We start from the raw sequence: 22,395 nt of genomic DNA, 5'->3' as shown, positions 1-22,395 counted from the left end.
ATACAAATTGTGAAAATTTCTGTTCTTGTTCTGTGAAAAATGCCAGTGGTAATTTGATAGGGATTGCATTGAATTTGTAGATTGCTTTGGGTAGTAGAGTCATTTTCACAATGTTGATTCTTCCAATCCAGGAACATGGTATATCTCTCCATCTATTTGTATCATCTTTAATTTCTTTCATCAGTGTCTTATAATTTTCTGCATACAGGTCTTTTGTCTCCTTAGGTAGGTTTATTCCTAGATATTTTATTCTTTTTGTTGCAATGGTAAACGGGAGTGTTTTCTTAATTTCACTTTCAGATTTTTCGTCATTAGTGTATAGAAATGCAAGAGATTTCTCTGCATTAATTTTGTATCCTGCTACTTTACCAAATTAATTGATTAGCTCTAGTAGTTTTCTGGTAGCATCTTTAGGATTCTCTATGTATAGTATCATGTCATCTGCAAACAGTGACAGCTTTACTTCTTCTTTTCCGATTTGGATTCCTTTTATTTCTTTGTCTTCTCTGATTGCTGTGGCTAACACTTCCAAAACTATGTTGAATAATAGTGGTGAGAGTGGGCAACCTTGTCTTGTTCCTGATCTTAGTGGAAATGGTTTCAGTTTTTCACCATTGAGGATGATGTTGGCTGTGGGTTTGTCATATATGGCCTTTATTATGTTGAGGAAAGTTCCCTCTATGCCTACTTTCTGCAGGGCTTTTATCATAACTGGGTGTTGAATTTTGTCAAAAGCTTTCTCTGCATCTATTGAGATGATCATATGGTTTTTCTCCTTCAATTTGTTAATATGGTGTATCACATTGATCGATTTGCGTATATTGAAGAATCCTTGCATTCCTGGGATAAACCCCACTTGATCATGGTGTATGATCCTTTTAATGTGCTGTTGGATTCTGTTTGCTAGTATTTTGTTGAGGATTTTTGCATCTATGTTCATCAGCGATATTGGCCTGTAGTTTTCTTTCTTTGTGACATCTTTGTCTGGTTTTGGTATGAGGGTGATGGTGGCCTCGTACAATGAGTTTGGGAGTGTTCCTCCCTCTGCAATATTTTGGAAGAGTTTGAGAAGGAGAGGTGTTACCTCTTCTCTAAATGTTTGATAGAATTCACCTGTGAAGCCTCTGGTCCTGGGCTTTTGTTTGTTGGAAGGTTTTTAATCACAGTTTCAATTTCAGTGCTTGTGATTGGTCTGTTCATATTTTCTATTTCTTCCTGGTTCAGTCTTGGCAGTTTGTGCATTTCTAAGAATCTGTCCATTTCTTCCAGGTTGTCCATTTTATTGGCATAGAGTTGCTTGTAGTAATCTCTCATGATCTTTTGTATTTCTGCAGTGTCAGTGGTTACTTCTCCTTTTTCATTTCTAATTCTATTGATTTGAGTCTTCTCCCTTTTTCTCTTGATAAGTGTGGCTAATGGTTTATCAATTTTGTTTATCTTCTCAAAGAACCAGCTTTTAGTTTCATTGATTTTTGCTATTGTTTCTTTCATTTCTTTTTCATTTATTTCTAACCTGATCTTTATAATTTCTTTCCTTCTGCTGGCTTTGGGGTTTTTTTTTCTTCTTTCTCTAATTGCTTTAGTTGCAAGGTTAGGTTGTTTATTCGAGATGTTTTCTGTTTCTTGAGGTAGGCTTGTATTGCTATAAACTTCCCTCTTAGCACTGCTTTTGCTGCGTCCCATAGGTCTTGGGTCGTCGTATCTCCATTGTCATTTGTTTCTAGGTATTTTTTGATTTCCCCTTTGATTTCTTCAGTGATCACTTCGTTATTAAGTAGTGTATTGTGTAGCCTCCATGTGTTTGTATTTTTTACAGATCTTTTCCTGTAATTGATATCTAGTCTCATAGCGTTGTGGTCGGAAAAGATACTTGACACGATTTCAATTTTCTTAAATTTACCAAGGCTTGATTTGTGACCCAAGATATGATCTAGCCTGGAGAATGTTCCATGAGCACTTGAGAAAAATGTGTATTCTGTTGTTTTTGGGTGGAATGTCCTATAAATATCAATTAAGTCCATCTTGTTTAATGTTACATTAGAAGCTTGTGTTTCCTTATTTATTTTCATTTTGGATGATGTGTCCATTGGTGAAAGTGGGGTGTTAAAGTCCCCTACTATGATTGTGTTGCTGTCGATTTCCCCTTTTATGGCTGTTAGTATTTGCCTTATGTATTGAGGCGCTCCTATGTTGGGTGCATAAATATTTACAATTGTTATACCTTCCTCTTGGATCGATCCCTTGATCATTATATAGTGTTCTTCTTTGTCTCTTGTAATAGTCTTTATTTTAAAGTCTATTTTGTCTGATATGAGAATTCCTACTCGAGCTTTCTTTTGATTTCCATTTGCATAGAATATCTTTTTCCATCCCCTCACTTTCAGTCTGTATGTGTCCCTAGGTCTGAAGTGGGTCTCTTGTAGACAGCATATATATGGGTCTTGTTTTTGTATCCATTCAGCCAGTCTGTGTCTTTTGGTGGGAGCATTTAGTCCATTTACATTCAAGGTAATTATCGATATGTATGTTCCTATTCCCATTTTCTTAAATGTTTTGGGTTTGTTATTGTAGGTGTTTTCCTTCTCTTGTGTTTCTTGCCTAGAGAAGTTCCTTTAGCATTTGTTGTAAATCTGGTTTGGTGGTGCTGAACTCTTTCAGCTTCTGCTTGTCTGTAAAGGTTTTAATTTCTCCATCACATCTGAATGAGATCCTTGCTGGGTAGAGTAATCTTGGTTGTAGGTTTTTCTCCTTCATCACTTTAAGTATATCCTGCCACTCCCTTCTGGCTTGCAGAGTTTTTGCTGAAAGATCAGATGTTAACCTTATGGGGATTCCCTTGTGTGTTATTTGTTGTTTTTCCCTTGCTGCCTTTAATATGTTTTCCTTATATTTAATTTTTGACAGTTTGATTAATATATGTCTTGGCGTGTTTCTCCTTGGGTTTATCCTGTATGGGACTCTCTGTGCTACCAGGACTTGATTAACTATTTCCTTTCCCATATTAGGGAAGTTTTCAACTATAATCTCTTCAAATATTTTCTCAGTCCCTTTCTTTTTCTCTTCTTCTTCTGGGACCCCTATAATTCGAATGTTGGTGCGTTTAATGTTGTCCCAGACGTCTCTGAGACTGCCCTCAGTTCTTTTCATTCTTTTTTCTTTATCCTGCTCTGCAGTAGTTATTTCCACCATTTTATCTTCCAGGTCACTTATCCTTTCTTCTGCCTCAGTTATTCTGCTATTGATCCCATCTAGAGTATTTTTAATTTCATTTATTGTGTTTTTCATCATTGCTTGGTTCCTCTTTAGTTCTTCTACGTCCTTGTTAAATGTTTCTTGAATTTTGTCTATTCTATTTCCAAGATTTTGGATCATACTTACTATCATTATTCTGAATTCTTTTTCAGGTAGACTACCTATTTCCTCTTCATTTGTTAAGTCTGGTGTGTTTTGACCCTGCTCCTTCATCTGCTGTGTGTTTTTCTGTCGTCTCATTTTGCTTATCTTACTGTGTTTGGGGTCTCCTTTTCACAGGCTGCAGGTTCGTAGTTCCCGTTGTTTTTGGTATCTGTCCCCAGTGGCTAAGGTTGGTTCAGTGGGTTGTGTAGGCTTCCTGGTGGAGGGAACTAGTGCCTGCGTTCTGGTGGATGAGGCTGGATCTTTTCTTTTTGGTGGGCACGTCCACGCCTGGTGGTGTATTTTGGGGTGTCTGTGGCCTTATTATGATTTTAGGCAGCCTCTCTGCTAATGGATGGGGCTGTGTTCCTGTCTTGCTAGTTGTTTGGCATAGGGTGTCCAGGACATAGGGTGTCCACCTGAGAGGTACGGCCCTGATGCCTGGCTGGAGCACCAAGAGCCTTTCGTCCACACGGCTCAGAGTAAAAGGGAGAAAAAAAGAAAGAAAGAAAGAAAGAGGCTATAATATAGTGAAGTAAAATAAAGCTATTATAAAGCAGAGCTATACAGACAAAATCTCACCCAGAAGCATATACATATACACTCATAAAAAAAAGGAAAAGGGGAAAAATTAATATATCCTGCTCCAAAAGTCCACCTCCTGAATTTGGGATGATTCGTTGTCTATTCAGGTATTCAACAGATGCAGGCACATCAAGTTGTTTGTGGAGTTTTAATCCGCTGCTTCTGAGGCTGCTGGGAGAGATTTCCCCTTTTCTTCTCTGTTCGCACAGCTCCTGGGGATCAGCTTTGGATTTCGACCCGCCTCTGCATGTAGGTCGCCTGAGGGCGCCTATTCCCCGCCCAGACAGGACGGGGTTAAAGGAGCAGCTGCTTCGGGGGCTCTGGCTCACTCAGGCTGTGAGGTGGGAGGGGTACAGAGGAGGCGGGGCGAGCCTGCCGCAGCAGAGGCTGGCGTGACGTTGCACCAGCCTGAGGCGCGCAGTGCGTTCTCCCGGGGAAGTTGTCCCCGGATCACAGGACCCTGGCAGTGGCGGGCTGCACAGGCTCCCGGGAGGGGCAGTGTGGATAGTGACCTGTGCTCACACCCAGGCTTATTGGATGTGGCAGCAGCAGCCCCAGCATCTCACGCCCGTCTCTGGGGTCCACGCTGATCGCCGCGGCTCGCGCCCGTCTCTGGAGTTCGATTAGGCGGCACTCTGAATCCCCTCTCCTTGCGTGCCGTGAAACAAAGAGGCAAGAAAAAGTCTCTTGCCTCTTCGGCAGCTGCAGACTTTTTCCCGGACTCCCTCCCAGCCAGCTGTGGTGCGCTAACCCCTTCAGGCTGTGTTCATGCCGCCAACCCCAGTCCTCTCCCTGCGATCCGACCGAAGCTGAGCCTCAGCTCCCAGCCCCGCCCGCCCCGGCGGGTGAGCAGAGAAGCCTCTTGGGCTGGTGAGCGCTGCTCGGCGCCGAGCCTCTGTGCGGGAGTCTCTCTGTTTTTTCCTCTGTGCCCCTGTTGCTGTGGGGTCCGTGCTGATAGCCGCGGCTCATGCCCGTTTCTGGAGCTCGTTTAGGTGGCGCTCTGAATCCCCTCTCCTCGCGCACCAGGAAACAAAGAGGGAAGAAAAAGTCTCTTGCCTCTTCGGCAGCTGCAGACTTTTTCCCGGACTCCCTCCCGGCTAGCTGTGGTGCACTAACCCCTTCAGGCTGTGTTTATGCCGACAACCCCAGTCCTCTCCCTGCGATCCGACCAAAGCCGGAGCCTCAGCTCCCAGCCCCGCCCGCCCCGGCATGGGAGCAGACAAGCCTCTCTTGGGCTGGTGAGTGCTGCTCGGCGCCGAGCCTCTGTGCGGGAATCTCTCCGCTTTGCCCTCTGCACCCCTGCGGCTGCGCTCTCCTCCATGGCTCTCAAGCTTCCCCCCTCTGCCACCCACAGTCTCTGCCCACGAAGGGGCTTCCTAGTGCGTGGAAATCTTTCCTCCTTCATAGCTCCCTCCCACTGGTGCAGGTGCCGTCCCTATTCTTTTGTCTCTGTTATTTCTTTTTTCTTTTGCCCTACCCAAGTTCGGGGGTAGTTTCTTGCCTTTTTGGAGGTCGGACGTTTTCTGCCAGCGTTCAGTGGGTGTTCTGTAGGAGCAGTTCCACGTGTAGATGTATTTCTACTGTATCTGTGGGAAGGAAGGTGATCTCCGCGTCTTACTCTTCCGCCATCTTCTCTCCCCCGGAAAAGATACTTGATATAGTTTTATTCTTAAATTTTCTAAGATTTATTTTATGACCTAACATATGATCTATCCTGAAGAATGTTCTATGTGCACTTAAGAAGAATGTATATTCTGCTGCTCTTGGGTGGAATGTTATGTATATGTCTGATTAGCCCATTTAGTCTAAAGTATATTTCAAGTCCAATTTTTCTTATTGATTTTCTGTCTGAATCATCTATCCATTATTGAAAGTGTAAGGCTGAAATTCCCCACTATTATAGTACTTTATCTCTTTTTTCCTTCAGTTCTGTTAGTATTTGATTAATATACTTAGGTGCTCTAATGGAGGGTGCATATAAATTTACAATTGTTATATCCTCATGATGAATTGACCCTTATATCATTATTTCATGACCTTTATTGTCTTTTGTTCAAACTTTTTACTTAAGGTCTATTTTGTCTGACATAACTATAGCTACCCTTGTTCCCTTTTGGTTTCCTTTTGCAAGCAGCATATTTTTCTATCTCTTCTATTTCAGTCTATATGTGTCCTTAAAACTGAAGTGAATGTCTTATAGGCAGTATATAGTTGGGTCTTGTTTTTCAATCAATTCAGCCACTTTATTCCTTTTGGTTGGATAATTTAATCCATTTATATTTAAAGCAATCATTGGTATGTAAGTACTTACTAATGCCATCTTATTAATTATTTTCTGAATATTTTTAGTTCTTTTGTTCCTTTCTTCTTCTCTTGCTGTCTGTGAATTGATGACTTTCTGTAGTGGTGTGCTTTGATTCTCTTCTCTTTATTTTTTATATATGAATTGTAGGGTCTTGCTTTGTGGTTACCATGAGGGTTATATAAAATCTCTTATAGATATGTCTATTTTAAGCTGATAACAACTTCAATTGCATACAAAAACTTTTCCCTTTTATTCTTCCCTCCACATTTTATGTTTTTGATGTCACACAATTTTTTTAATCATTTTTATTTTGTATCCTTTAAAAAATTATTATAGCTATAGTTAATCTAATATTTTGTCCTTTAACCTTTATAATAGAGTTAAATGATTAATATACCACCATATTACAGCATTGGAGTATTCTGAATTTGACTGTAAATTTACCTTTACTTATGTGATTTATATTTTCATATGTTCTAATGTTAATTAGTGTCCTTTCACTTCAGTTTGAAAAATTCATTTCAGCATTTCTTGTAAAGCAGGTCTAGCAGTGATGAACTCCCTCAGCTTTTGCTTGTCTGGAAAAGTCTTTGTCTCTTATTCATTTCTAAAGGACCACTTTTCTGGGTAAAATATTCTTGGTTGGCAGGGTTATTTTTTTCTTTCATCAAGTTGAATATATCACCCCACTTTCTCATGGCCTGAAAGATTTCTGCTGCACAAACTCTGATAGCCTTATAGAGTTTCCCTTATATGTTAATAAAATTTTCTCTTGCTGGTTTTAATCTTTTAAAGTTCTCTCATTGTCTTTGATTTTAGAAAGTTTTATTTTAATTTGTCTTAGAGATCTTTTGGGGTTGAAATTTTGGGGTGACCCTATTAGCTTCATGAATTTGGATATACAAATCTCTCCTCAAAATGGTATGTTCTCAGTCATTATTTCTTTAAATAAGTTTTCTGCCCCTTCTCTCTCTCTTCTCCTTCTGGGACTCCAATAAAGTGTAGATTGTTTCTTATAACAGTATCCTTTAGCTCACACAGGCTTTCTTCACTCTTTTTCATTATTTTTTCTTTGTTCTTCACCAAGTGCATAATTTCAAATGAGCTGTCTTCAACTTCACCAATCATCTTCTGTTGATATTCTCAATTGCATTTTTCATTTCATTTATTGTGATTTCTAGAGTTTCTATTTGATTCTTTTTTATGATTTCTATCTCTCTGTTAAACTTTCTGTTTTACTTGTGTATTGTTTTTCTGATTTCTTTGAATTGTCTTTCTGTGTTTTCTTGTAGCTTATTGAGTTTCCTTAAAACAACTATTTGAATTCTTTATTGAGAAATTGAAGACCTTCATTTCATTGGTCTTAGTTATTGGAAAATTATTGTGTTCCTTTGGTGATGTCATGTGTCCTTGATTTTTCATGTTCCTTGAAGTCTCGAGCATTTGAAGAAGTCACCATCTCCAGGCTTTACTGACTGGTTTTGGAGAGAAATATCTTCAGTAGTCAGCCCTGCTAGGGTTTCTGAAGCTTTCTATGTATATGCCCAGTCCACATTTCTTGTTCCCTCTTGGGGAGATTCTTAAGGTTGTACGCTTTCTTTTGATTCTACAAAGTCAGGCTGGGCGCTCAGCCTCCCATTTGCTTTGCTCATGGAAGTGCTGAATGCTCTACTGTGTGTGATTTATCCCAGTTGCACAGAGTTGGGCCAGCTTTCTGCACATGTGCACTAGCTGTCTGTAAAGGCTCATTCTTGCAACTCGCAGGGGTGTACACAGGGAGCTGACCATGGAGGGTGGTGAGGTGCTTTTTAATTTAACTAACCCTCTTTTATCAGTTGTGCTTAGTGTGCTGTAAAGCCCATTTAACTAATTCTCCATTTCAAATTTTGTATATTTTAGTTTCAGAGTTTTCCCTTGGTAGTTTTTTCTTTTTTTCATAATTTCCATTGTTATAATGAAATGCTTCATCTTATATCACAGGAGTCTGCAAACTATGGCCCATGCCTTATATCTGTATGGCTTGCATGCTAACAAATGCATTTACATTTTAAAGGGATGAAAAAAAAATGCAACAGAAAATTACAAAGCCTAAAATATATACTATCTATCTACAGAAAAAAAAATGTTTGCCAATTCCTTCCTAACCCATTGATTAATCTTTTCCTCTAATCTTTTATATTTAAAAATTATACCTATAATTTAAAAATTATTTTATGCTAACTGCAAAATCTGGCTCTTTGTAGTATCTGCAATTCTTGACTCTTTTAATCTTCCTAAGTTGGTCTCATTTTTCTGTTTCTTCACATAATTTTTGATTACATTTTGAAATAATGTATAAAATTCTTTCTAAAAGAAAATTAGAGATTAAATAATATTTTCCCCTAAGAAAGTACAGGCCCCTCCCTTCCTCGGTTAAACTGCTAGGGTGAAGGGCTAATTTATTTTTCTTCATGTTTGATTAATTGGTATCTGGATTGGATTACAGCTTTAATAAGTTTCAATTCAACACTGGTTTCAAATGTTTTAAGGGGAGGATCACACTCTTCCCTCCAGTAGGGCATGGTATCTAAGCATCCATGAGGCTTTGGAGATCTTTGTGTTTTGCAACCCAACTACCAAATTTCTTTGCCAACAGTGGTCACTACCTTCTCTCTAGCCCCTATCCTGGCTTTCTGTGCCACCAGATATACATCTCTGCCCTCTTGCCCTACCCTGACCTTCCAAAGTGCTATACACTTGGATAAAGCCCTATTCAGAAGAATTGTAGGGTGGCAAGAACTTTTTTTCTATCTGAGGCTCTTCTGGTTTTCCATCTGTCCTGCCAGCCCAGAAGTGCTATTAAAATGTCAGTTGGTTTATCTTTATGCTAGGAATGTATATTCCTTTGGGGGGGGGGTTCACACTTTGTAGTTGTTTCAAAGGTATGTCCACAAATTCTTTGCTAATTAATTTCCTCCTTTGAGAGTGTCTTAGAATTAGTGACTTGATTCTAGTAACTAAATTGTGGCAGAATTGATGGCATGTCCCTCCTAGATTAGGTTAAAAAAAGGGTGTAGCTTCTTTCTTGGGTATCTCTCTCATTTTCTCTCTCTTGAATCACTTATTCTGGTGGAATCCAGCTGCTATGTTGTAAGACAGTTCAGGGGAGAGAGAAGTCATCTGCCATGTTGTAAAGACTTTTAGGCTGATTGTGGAGAGACTTACATGAGAGAACATGGAAACAGACCCTCCCCTATTCAACCCTGGGTGACAGTTTGAATGCAATCTCCTGAGATACCCTGAGCCAGAAACACCCCAATAAACTACTCCTGGACTGATGACCCGCAGAAATTGTGAGATTGGAAATGTTCATTGTTTTAAGCCACTAAGTTTGGAGTAATTTGTTGCACAGCAATAGATAACTAATATACTTCTCCATCACATGTGCCTTCAAAAGTTAAATTGCTTGGGAGTCTTGCCTCAGCTTGGAAGGGTTTGGCTCTCTTTGGAAATTAGTTCATATAGATTACTTTGCATTATCAACTCACTGATTTGTTTAAAATGAGGTTTTTGTAGCTTATCTGGTGTCATTTTAATTGTTAAGGTGAAATAGGACAAGGGAGATGGAATAAGAAATGATGTGAGAATTCTCTAGCAATCTTCTACATCTTAACTGGAAGCAGAACTCTTTGACATTTGAATGACTTGAATTTTTCTGAACAAACTATTAACAGGTGATTACTCTGGAAGAGGAAAAGGCCAGAAGCCAGGGTGGTTTTCTGGGTTTCTTTGTTTAGATTTGCCATTTATACACTCTTTCACTCTTCACATTCTTCCCTGTTGCTTCAAAATACTATCACAGCACTGCTAGTTGTGAAGATTCTTCCGATATTGGGCAGTCTGGTTACATACCTTTACAGATTTTATCTTTCAGTTTCACTTAATATCTAGTTTGTGGTAGTTTTCTGATCCTTGTTATTTTTTTAATAGTTTCCAAGAGGAAAAGTTGAAAGATTTAGAACTAATTTTCCACTATGTTTCTACCAGATTCTTAAACCCCACTCCAATCAAGTTTTGTAATCACTATTCTATTTAAAATGTTTTTTTTATCAAGCTCATTGGTGACATTAATAGTACTAAATCCAATGGTTAATTCTTGTCACTTATCTTCCTTGACCTATCATTCACCTGTAATACAGTTGATCACTTCATTTTCCTTGAAATGCTGTCTTCACTTGGCTTCCAAGACACTACACACTCTTAGGAGTTTTTTCCCTCTTATCTCACTGGTTACTCTCTTTCAGTCTCCTTTGTTGGTTCTTCCTCATCTCCCTAATATCTTATCCTTGGATTGCTCCATAAATCAGTCCTTGAAATCCTTCTTTTCTCTAAAATAAATCCTTTGATATCATTCAGAGATATCTATATGTCAATTAATTGACCAATTATATGTTTCTCTATTTAATTTCTTAAATGTATTTTTATAGCCAAGACTGCTCTCCTGAACTTTAGAGTTGCATGTGCCACTGCCTATCTGATACTTCTTCTTGACTGTTTAATTGATATCTCAATATTAACATGTCCAAATTTGAATTCCTAGTTTCCTCCCTCCAACCTCTGACCATAAACTTGTTTTTTACAGTCTTTCCCATCACAGTAAATGACAAATATTCTTTATATTTTTGGCTGGGACCAAATTCTTGATATTACCCTGAGTTCTCTATTTTATTATACCCTACATCCAAATCTCAGAAAATCCTGTTTCTTCTAACTTTAAAACATATGACCAATCGGACCACTTCTCACCACCTCCACTGCTACCTGTCTGATACAAGCCTTCATCATTTCTCACCTAGATCATTGATGTAGCTGTCTAAATAGTCTACTTGGGGCTACCCTTGTCCCCTTACAGTCTATTCTCAATAAGAATCCAGGGTGAGACTATTAAATCATAAATCAAATTATGTCACACAGTCCTGTCAAAACCTTTCAATTGTTCATAACTCAGAGTATGAGCCAAAGACCTGAATCCCTATTAATTTACTAACTTTATCTCCTGTAATTCTCCGCTTACTTACTTACATTAGTCTTTGAATTTGCTGCCCCCTTGGCCTATAGTGTCATTTTTTCAGGTATCTGCATGGCTGGCTTCTTCCCTTATTTATGTTGTCTTCTCACTTAGGCTTTTCCTGACCACCCTATTTAAAACTACCAACCTCCCCCAGCACTCTCCATCATTCTTCCTTATTTTCTTTTTATTCATAGCATTTACCACTTAATACTATACTATGTAATTTATTGATATTTATTATATTTAATGTCTCTTTTCATTAGATTGTAAACAATATTAAGGCAAGAATCATATTTTTTCTGTTTTGGTAACTACGGTATACTTAGAGCATAGAACAGAGCTGGACACTAATAAGGGCTCAAGAAATATTTGTTCAGTGTACATACAGTTGACCCTTGAGTAACATGGGTTTGAAGTGTGCAGGTCCACCTATACACTGATTTTTTTCAATAACTACATACTACAGTACTACACTATCTGAGGTTGGTTGAATCCAAGGATACAGATCTTCGGATACTGAGGGCCAACTGTAAAAGTTACACACGAGTTGTCAATAGCGCAGGGGCTGGCACCCCTAACTCCCGCATTGTTCAAGTGTTAACTGTAGTTTATTAGTTACTTTTCTCATTTAGCAGGATATTGTGAATGCCTCTCCATTTCAATAAGGCTATTTCCACATTATAATTTTATGAATATATGCTATGACATTGTATGGATAGACCACAGTTTATTTAACCAATTCAGTTGGATTTAATCTTTATCTCCCTAAATAAGTATTCATCAGATTAAATGTGTATCAAATAAATCTAAAATACTGAAAGCCAAAGGAATGCTGAAACAAAGAAACTAAAATTCTAATAACACTAGCAATCTTTTCTCAGAAAAAATAATTACTTTCACATTTTCCTAAACCCCTGAAGTTAGTGTTACATCAGATTACTTATGTAAAGAAATAAAAGTGTAGATTTTACTGTATTTCATTCAGCCCTATCTAATTTCCCACAAAATTTTCAGGTTAGAAGTTATTTCCAGTCACATATGTCTAAGTGCAAGGATGTTGGCTATGTAAGAGATATGTAAGAGGCAAAGTGATGTCCTAAATTTATTTGGAGGGAGGTTCTAATTTTATTTCACTGAATGCACGGAATTTGCTCCATAATTCATTCCATACCCCTTTTTCTTCATTAATATCTTTGCACTGACATCAGTGAAATATGTATCGCATACTGTGTGTATGTTTGTGTGTATGTGTGTGTGTGAGAGAGAGGGAGAAGAAAGGATATGGGATGAGTTCAGATATGATAGTGGCGTTTATATTAGAAGGAAAGGAGAGCAGTTTAAATTGGGAGTGAACAACTCTAGTCTCTTTCTTTACTCAGCTTCACTATTAAACCTAAAAGAAAATGGTATAAAAATTGTAGATATAAGACAGGTGTCCATAAAGGAGTTAACACAACTGGCCTGAGGCTGTCATCTTTACAAAGTCCTGCTTGCAAGGTTGGCCCTTGGTTTGTGTCTAGGAATTTGAATTTGGGGAGGGTTCCCCATATTCTCAGAACTTATCGGACTGGCTCACTGCGCCTAAACTGTCTGTACAAGTAATATCGTTTACGTTGACCATCTGCCTTCCTTCAGAGAGTCTGAAATTTTGGTACATGATAGGCATATGTATATGATTAGCTCCCAGTAAAAGTCCTAGACACTGAATCGCTAATAAACTCCCCTGGTAGACATTTCACACATGTTACCATAATTTGTTGTTGAAGGTATTACATGGACCCTGTGTGACTCCACTGGGAGAGGACGCTTGGAACCTTGTATCTGATTTCTTCTGGACTTTGCTCTATGCACTTTTGCCTTTTGCTGATTTTGCTTTGTATCTCTTCACTGAAGTACATCATAGCCATGAGCACAACAGTAAGCTGAGCCTTATAAATCCTCCTAGAGAATCTTCAAACCTGGGGATTATTTACTAAAATAACACTGACTGACTGAAATATGGAAAAAGTAAATTTTTTGGCAAAAAAAAAATTAAAAGGGCAGGGAATGAAAAAACTTTGGTGCTTGGGTGGCTGTGGAATCAACTATAGTATGGAATAACAGCTGAGATGCTGTCTGTTGTGAGAGGTATAAGTTATTTACGGAATTAAAAAATTCTTGGGAAAGTTGGCTTGTTGGATCACCTGGCTGCTTTTGGCCATGTTGGCTAAAATGGGGGGAAAAAGTGGATGTGATGTCTTTGGTTTTTGTTTTTTCCTCCTTGTGAGAGGTGAAAGGACCCTTAAATTCCTAAATGTGAGCTTTGGATGGGCCAAAAATGATAAAATGTTTGTGTTGCTATCTCTTTCAAGTGGAAGAAATAAAAGTTTAAGTCAGTTCCCAGGGATCCAGAAAATCTTTAGATAAACCAGAAAAAAATAAGGGGAGAACACTACAGTCATTTCTTCAGCCTAGCTGCTGTTGTTTCAACAGCCCTCCTCCCCTTGCATTCCAGGGCATATCTCCCTACAGCTGTAATTGTTAACCCTGTAAATTCTAAACTTACTGTTAAAGGTTTGAGTAAACTTCCAATCAAGGAGAAAACAAGTTTTAATTTTTCTTTTATTTTGTGGCTATTGTATCTGGATACATGATAAAGTGATATGAAAATATTAAATGCTTATAATATTATAAGTGCTAGAGGAATCACCCTGATCAGAAAAATCATCACAAAAAGAGTTGTTAATGGGACAAAACTCTTTGCTTTTTGTCATTGGTAGCAGGTGAGCAGTTTGAAATTTAAATGTTTTGTGTATTGGAAATGGAACAAATCCCCATAACTGTTAATTTTTACTATTATTTTTACCTATCAGAGCCTTTCACAAAAAGGAGACAACATAAAATGAGAGTCAGTCTCTAGATGAATAGAGTTGAAGTTTTAAAAATCACCCCTTAATTGCCAATGAATACTTGTTACATCAGATGTCTGACAGTGCCTGATAGCTTTCTGACCTGATGTGTGTATTTTTGAGCAGGTTAATTTGAATTCTAAGAGTGGCAAGATAAAGACTTAGGAAAGTCCTCCTCATCACTTGGACTTGAAACACAGCTACGTGGCCCTGTGCAGTGTCTTGATTTTGCTGCTTCTGAAAGAAAGTCACTTTTTTTTTTTTTTTGAAATCCTGAATTCACAGATCCTTATCGTCTGGACTTATCTCTAAGCTGGAATCTGATACTGGCTGCTGTGAAGTTGTTTTAGCTCCAACACTAGCTATGACAAACTGAAATCTGGCAAAATCTCTCCAATCAATGAACGGAACTAAGACTCTGAGTTTCAGATTTAGGATACCGCTCAATATGGCCATAAACTATGAAAGCATCATGGATGATAGCTGACTGTCTGAGTCACATACAAATGCATACAGGAAAGAGTTTGTCCTCTGATGAGATCATTTAAAATAAAAATACTACTAATATCTACATTTCTGATACAGAGACTAATTGCATTCCTATCTTGTGACTCCTGCCCAAAGTGTAAGTTGGAGGAGGGCACACTACAGGTTATAGGATGTCTCTGCTCATTCCTGATGGATCTGACTCTGGACTCCTTCTGTCTCACTGCTGTTGACTTGTTGACTTCGAGAGTAGCTGAAGTTTGCAACAATGGACTGATTGCTTGACTCTACTTCCTTCATCTTTCTCTTGGTACTCACACCTTAATATAGAAAATTGTTCACTAAATGCAGCTGTACCCAGAAAAGAATTGATTTTTTTCTATGCTCCTCATCAGATAAATGATCAGGATGAAAAGGGTGGGAGATTATGTACCAATTTTGAAAATTCAGGATTTTCTCCTGACCAATTCCTAAACATAGTGTGTTTTTCTATTTTCTATAGAAAGATGATTTTCTATAAAAATGCTTTTGTACCTCTTGCATGCAACCCATCCAGACAAAGGTCTGGGTGAAAGTAGGGGACGATTGAATATGAAATGTAAATATTATTGAACGGGACACACTGATTTTATAACAATAGAGAAAAAATAAACCCTGACACCTGGGGAAGCATGGGTGTGTGTAGGGGGGAGCATTAATGATCTTTGTTTATCAAAACTGTTCCTGGAAGCTTTTCCTTCTTCCTGAAGGAAAACTCCCTGTGTTGACTTTCTAAGTTGTTGTGAACTCTTTGAATTCAAACTGACTGCTAAGCGTAAGATCAAACCTAAGAATGCTGATTATGAGACAGTAGTGAGTGGCCCTAGCTCCTGCACTTTCCACATAAAACACCTCCAGATGTCGTCCATGCTTCTGAGAGGATAAATTGGTGTCATGGACAAGCAAAACTGTTTTGAACTGACTGCCTTAAGGCAACCCATTTGAAACTGTGAGAAGGCAGTTAGCTAGATATGAGCGGAGAAAGGAGGGACACGGGAAAGGTGGCAGGAAACCACACATCTTGTGCTGACAGGGGTTCTAGAGGCAGACAAAGAAAGGTGGGAAAAAGCGGGAGTCTCTGGTGTCTGAATGTAACCTTTTGCTCATTATGCCCTCATTACAATGAAATTAGCCTTGCAAATAAGAAGTACCTATCATGCACTGACACTATGACACTTCTGATCAAGACTAAATTAGGAGAAAAAACCCTGCTCCCCTTGGGAAGGTAGAGCTGTGATGAAAATCAGGAAATACGACCCCAAACCTCTCCCTCCTCAGTGAATATTTAGCCAATTATTTTCACAGCCCATATAACCAGTTCCTTGTGAAAGGAACTCATGACTGCTACTCACCTGAGCCCGCCCACTCTCCTTCCTGAGAGTGTACTATGCTTAATAAATAAATCATTGCTTTGCTTTCTTGACCTCTATCTCTCGTTTGAATTCTTCCTGCAACAAGACAAGAACCTACTCTCTGGTAACAAAACCAACTGAACTCAACTGAAAATCCTAGGGCAGAAAGCCTTATGGAGGGAGGCCACAGTGGGGTTCCTGTTAACCTGTATTGCTTGACTAATTTATGTCCTGTTTGGGATGTGTTTCCAAGGGTTCAATGTGTGCCCTTTGGGACTGTACTTCTTGTGTGTGTACCCTATTATGATACTGTCTTGGCTCTGCAAGGCTTTCAGGTCAGCTCCAACTTAGGCAGTGTTATACTATGCTTGAATTGATACCTTGGACCAGATAAAAAAGGTGAATATGGAAACTCAAGGAGGATGCAATCTAGTTTTATAAGATAGATCTTTCTGATTAATGATTTTTGTTTTAGCTGGATAAATCAAGGAATCCTAAAGGGCATAACTGGGATTAATACTGCAGGTTGATAGTACCCTGTTGGGTGGGGTCCTACTATTAATGATTTTCTAAGACACCCCGGCTAAGGGTCAAGTGCGTGGACTATGCAGAAAAGGGTTAACATAGGAGTCCTGAGACTGTTATACTTAGAAAGGCCCACTTGCAAGGTTGGCCCTTGGTTAGCATCTAGGAACTTGAATTTTAAGAAGATTCCTAACATTCCCAGAATGTATAAGAATGGTTTACTACACCTAAACTGTTTGTACAAACAATGTGGTTTATGGTGAACACCTGCTTTCTTTCTGAAGTTCTGGTATTCTCGTACATGCTAGGCAGAGGGTACCTACATGACCAGCCTCCAGTATAATTCCTGGGAACTGGGGATATTGAATTTGGGCAAGAAAACATGCAGAACTTCATGGACTCACTTCCCTGTGGAACTTGTGGAAATTATTTTAAAACACCAACAATTTAAAATCTCTGGAAATAGTCTAAAGGGCATATAAGAAATAAAAAATATATCTTCAAGAAAATCTATCAATATTTGGTAAGAAAAGAAAGTTTGTGGCATTTGAAACAAGAGTGTTCCCTCCCTCCCCTTTCCCAATACAGCAAGATGGAAATTATTACAGACAGGTGCAGCCAAGAACACAGGGCTACCTCTCCCCCAAGCTCTTCATTGGAGGGCTTTTTCCTTCAGAGGAGCAGGATGTCAGCATTTCTTATCATGCTCCCAGCTACCTGTTGCTGAGGCTAAGGTCCAGGAGAATGTGGCCAAGAGGTGGGGACTCCCTTCTTCCTGCCAGTCACCACTGATGGAACAGAGGTTCTATCTTGGGTGTGTTGTTGCTGAGATTACTGGAGCCCCAATTTTCTTCCTCTGAGCTCATAAAGCAGCAGTTCCCTGCCAGAAGAAGCAAGCCAAGAAAACTCGAGGCTACTGTCCACATCCACTGAAGGTCCTGAAGCGAGGTTATCACTCAGAGAGAAGTGCACCATTGTCCCTACCTCCAGCTCGAGAGTTTTGTCTCAGAGATTTTACCTGAGGAAAAAGCATGCCATAAAACAGATGGCTCCTAATCTCTTCCCAAAATAGCTGACTTCATTTGCAACAGAGCAAGGAGAAGTTCTAGACTAAGAGCACTCTAGGGTGTGGAGAAAAGGGAACCCTCCCACACTGTTGGTGGGAATGTAAGCTGGTGCAGCCACTATGGAAAACAGTATGGAGGTTCCTCAGAAAACTAAAAATAGAATTACCATATGATCCAGCAATCCCACTCCTGGGCATATATCCAGACAAAACTATAATTCAAAAAGATACATGCACCCCTATGTTCATAGCATCACTATTCACAATAGCCAAGACATGGAAACAACCTAAATGTCCAGATGAATGAATAAAGAAGATGTGGTACATATATACAATGGAATACTACTCAGCCATGAAAAAGAATGAAATAATGTCATTTGCAGCAACATGGATGCATCTAGAGATGATCATGCTAAGTGAAATAAGTCAGAAAGAGAAAGACAAATACCATACAATATCACTTATATGTGGAATCTAAAATATGACACAAACGAACCTAGCTACAAAACAGAAACAGATTCACAGACAGAGAACAGACTTGTGGTTGCCAAGAGGGAGAGGGGAGGGGAAGGGATGGACTGGGAGTTTAGGGTTAGTAGATGCAAACCATTACATTTAGAATGGATACAAAACAAGGTCCTACTGTACAGCACAGGGAACTCTATCCAATCTCTTGGGATAAAGCTTATGGAAAATAATATAAAAAAGAATGTATATATGTGTATAACTGAGTCACTTTGCTGTACAGCAGAAATTAACACAATATTGTAAATCAACTATACTTCAGTAAAAGAAAACAATAGAGATTGTGCTGAATGGCAATTGAGAGGAGACTGGTAAAGTCAATGAAGATAAAGAATAAACTGTAGGGCTTCCCTGGTGGCGCAGTGGTTGAGAATCTGCCTGCTAATGCAGGGGACACGGGTTCGAGCCCTGGTCTGGGAAGATCCCACATGCCGCGGAGCAGCTGGGCCCGTGAGCCACAACTACTGAGCCTGCGCGTCTGGAGCCTGTGCCCCGCAACGGGAGGGGCCGCGATAGTGAAAGGCCCGCGCACCGCGATGAAGAGCGGTCCCCGCACCGCGATGAAGAGTGGCCCCCACTTGCCACAACTAGAGAAAGCCGTCGCACGAACCGAAGACCCAGCACAGCCATAAATAAATAAATAAATAAAAATAAAAGTAGCTATAAGAATAAACTGTAGGTCAGCTAGTTTAAGGAGAGAACTGGGAAAATTGACAGCTAGGAGGAACACTCCTGGATTCAGACAAATATCAAACATGGACCTAAGGATATGTTCCTTCAAAGAAGACCAAATTTGATTGGATTAATCTTTAGAGCTTAAATTTATGCCCAGAGCCCTGTTGAAAACAGTAGGGCAATCAGCAGTCAATTAGTGGGTGTGTCTAGGGAATGAGACAGAGCCCTGCCAAAATCAAAATGAAGAGTCTGAAAATGAAATTCAGAACAAAATTCTTTTATAATAGCATCAAAAGAATAAAATACTTTGCAATAAATTGAACAAAAGAAGTTCAAAAATCATACTCTGAAAAGCACAAAACATCATTGAGAGAAATTTAAAAAGATCTAAATCAATGGAAAAACATTTCATGCTCACAGATCAGAAGACTTAATATTGTTGAGGTGACAATACTTCACAAATTGATTACAGATTCAATGCAATCTCTATGCGAATCTCAGTTGACTTTTTGCGTGTGATTTGACTAGCTGATCCTAAAAGTCATATGGAATTGCAAAAAGCTGAAATAGCCAAAACAATCTTGAAACATAGCAAAGTAAGAGAACTTATACTTCCGTATTTCAAAGCTTACTACAAAGCAATGGTAATTAAGACAGTGTGGTGTTGGCACAAGGATAAGCATAGAGATCAATGGAATAGAACTGAGATCTAGAAATAAAATCATGGGTCTCTGGCCAACTGATTTTTGACAAGGGTGCCAAGACCATTCCATAGGGAAATAATAGTCTTTTCCAGAAGTGATATTGGGTCAACAGGACAGCCACATGCAAAAGAATGAATTGTTCCTTTACATCACACCATACACAAAAAGTAACTCAAATGGATCAAACAACTAAATGTAAGAACTAAAATTATAATATTCTTAAAAAAACATAGGTGTAAATCTTCACAATCTTGGATTTGGCAAATGATTCTTATGCATGACATCTACATTATGAGTGACAAAAGGATAAAAACAGATAATTTTGACATCATCAAAATTTTAAAAATTTGTGCTTCAAAAGACACCATTAAATGAAATGAAAAGACAACCCACAGAATGGGATAAAATATTTGCAAATCATATATCTGATAAAAAAATGTTTTCAGAATATATAGAGAACTCTTATAACTCAATAAGAAAAAATAATAAAAATATAAAAGTAAAAAAGAGGATCCTAGTAGACATTTATCCAAGGAAGATATACAATGGTCAAAAAGCACAGAAGAAGATCCTCAACATCATTAGTCATCAAGGAAATAGAAACCAAAACTATTAAAGAAATATCATTTCACACCCACCAGGATGGCTATACAGAAGTCAAATAATGACAAGTCTTGAGGAGGATGTGGAGAAATAGGAATCCTCATACACTGCTGGTGGGAATATAAAATTATGCAGTCACTTTGGAAAACAGTCTGCAGTTCCTTAAGCAATTAAACATCGAGTAACCAAATGACCTAGCAACTCAACTCCTAGGTATATATCCAGGAGAAATGGAAACATACCTCTATGCACACAAATGTTCATAGCATCACTATTCATAATAGCCAAAATGTGTAACCAACTCATATGTCCATCAGCTGACAAATACATAAACAATATGCAGTATATCTATACAATGGAATATTATTCAGTCATAAAAAGAATGAAGTACTGATACATGCTACAATATGGATTAACCTTGAAAGCAATATACTAGTTGAATGAATGTAGTCACAAAGGGCTATGTATTACATGATTCCATTCATATGAAATGTCCAGGACAGAGGAATCTATAGATACTTAAAGTAGATTAGTGGTTTCTTAGGGCCAAGGGGAGTGGAAAGGGTAGGCAGCTGATAACTATAGGGTACAGCATTAACTTTTATGGGGATAAAAATGATCCAAAATAGATGTTATGGTTGCACATATCTATACCTAAAACCATTGAATTGTGTAGTTTGATGGGTAAATTATGTGTCAATAAAGCTGTTAAAAAAGAAACACACTGAGCAAAAAACACCCTGAGCACTGATAATCTAATGAACTTTCCTGGTAGACAACATTTCATACATGTTGTCATAATTTGTTGGTGGATGAATTAGATGAGTATTGTGTGACTCCAATGGGAGAGGACTCTTAGAACCTTGTACCTAGTTTTCGCTAGACTTCAATCCATATGCCTTTTCCTTTTATTAATTTTATTTTGTATCCTTTCACTGTAATAAATCGTAGCTTTGAGTACTATTGTGCGCTGAATCTAGTGAATCCTGCTAAAGTATTATTGGACCTGGATATTGTCTTAGAGATCCCTGATACAAAAGTTCTGGCTTAAATTTTTCCAAATATTGAATAAAATATATGAAATCCTTAGGCAATTTCTATTGAATACACTCACCTCTGTTATCAATTTGTTGCACAGAGTGTTGTCCTTCAGTTTCCTTTCCTTGGCCATGTGGAGGTGACAGGAAAATAGGCCTCCAAAAACCTATAAGCATATTAAATAGACTCAATTATTTCCAATTCCTAACAAAAATAAGATTGTAGAAAGTAAAAAGTTATATGATTCTGAAGTGAAAAAATATTTCTGATAATATTATTTTTCTTCAAATATATCTATGAGTAATGATGATCCTCATTCCAATTTTCATGGAGTTTATTAAGGCAATATTGAAAGTTAAGTTAAAAATATTCTAGTATATACTGGTATATATTTCCTCATATAAATATTCAGCAGATCCTCAGTTAACTCTCTAAAAAAATTGTAGCCAGTTCTTGTCCTAATCAATGAAATATTGGGTATAAAATTGGCTAACAAGCACCCATTAGGATGAATACTATCAAAAACACAAAAAGTAACAAGTGTTGGTGAGGATGTGGAGAAATTAGGACGCTTATGCACTGTTGGTGGGCATGTAAAATGGAACAGCCATTATAGAAAACAGTATGGCGGTTCCTCAAAAAATTAAAAATAGAATTACTTTATGATCCAACAATTCTACTTCTGAGTATATACCCAAAATAATTGAAATTAGAATCTCAAAGATATATTTGTACATTCTTGTTTGGCATTATTCACATTAGCCAAAAGGTGGAAGTTACCCAAATGTCCATCAATAGATAATGGACAAACAAATTGTGATATATCCATACAATGGAATATTCTTTAGCCTTAAAAAGCAAGAAAATTCTGACACATGCAACAATATGGATCAACCTCAAGGACATTATGCTAATTGAAAGAAGCCAGGCACAAAAAGACAACTACTCTATAAGAGATAAATACTTATATGAGATACTTAGACTAGTCAAAATCACAGAGAAAGAAAGTATGATCGTAGGTACCAGGGACTGCTTGAAGTGGGGAAGGCGGGAGGTTATTGTTTAATGGGCACAGAGTTTTTGTTTTGTAAGATGAAAAGAGTTATGGAGATTGGTTTCAGAAAATGTGAATGTACTTAACACTACCGAACTGTACACTTA

Source organism: Balaenoptera borealis, assembly GCF_965194805.1.
Source record: "Balaenoptera borealis genome assembly, chromosome: X".
In the NCBI taxonomy this organism is placed as follows: Eukaryota; Metazoa; Chordata; class Mammalia; order Artiodactyla; family Balaenopteridae; genus Balaenoptera; species Balaenoptera borealis.
The sequence above is the reverse complement of the archived record's forward strand: the minus strand, read 5'-3'. Positions refer to the sequence as shown.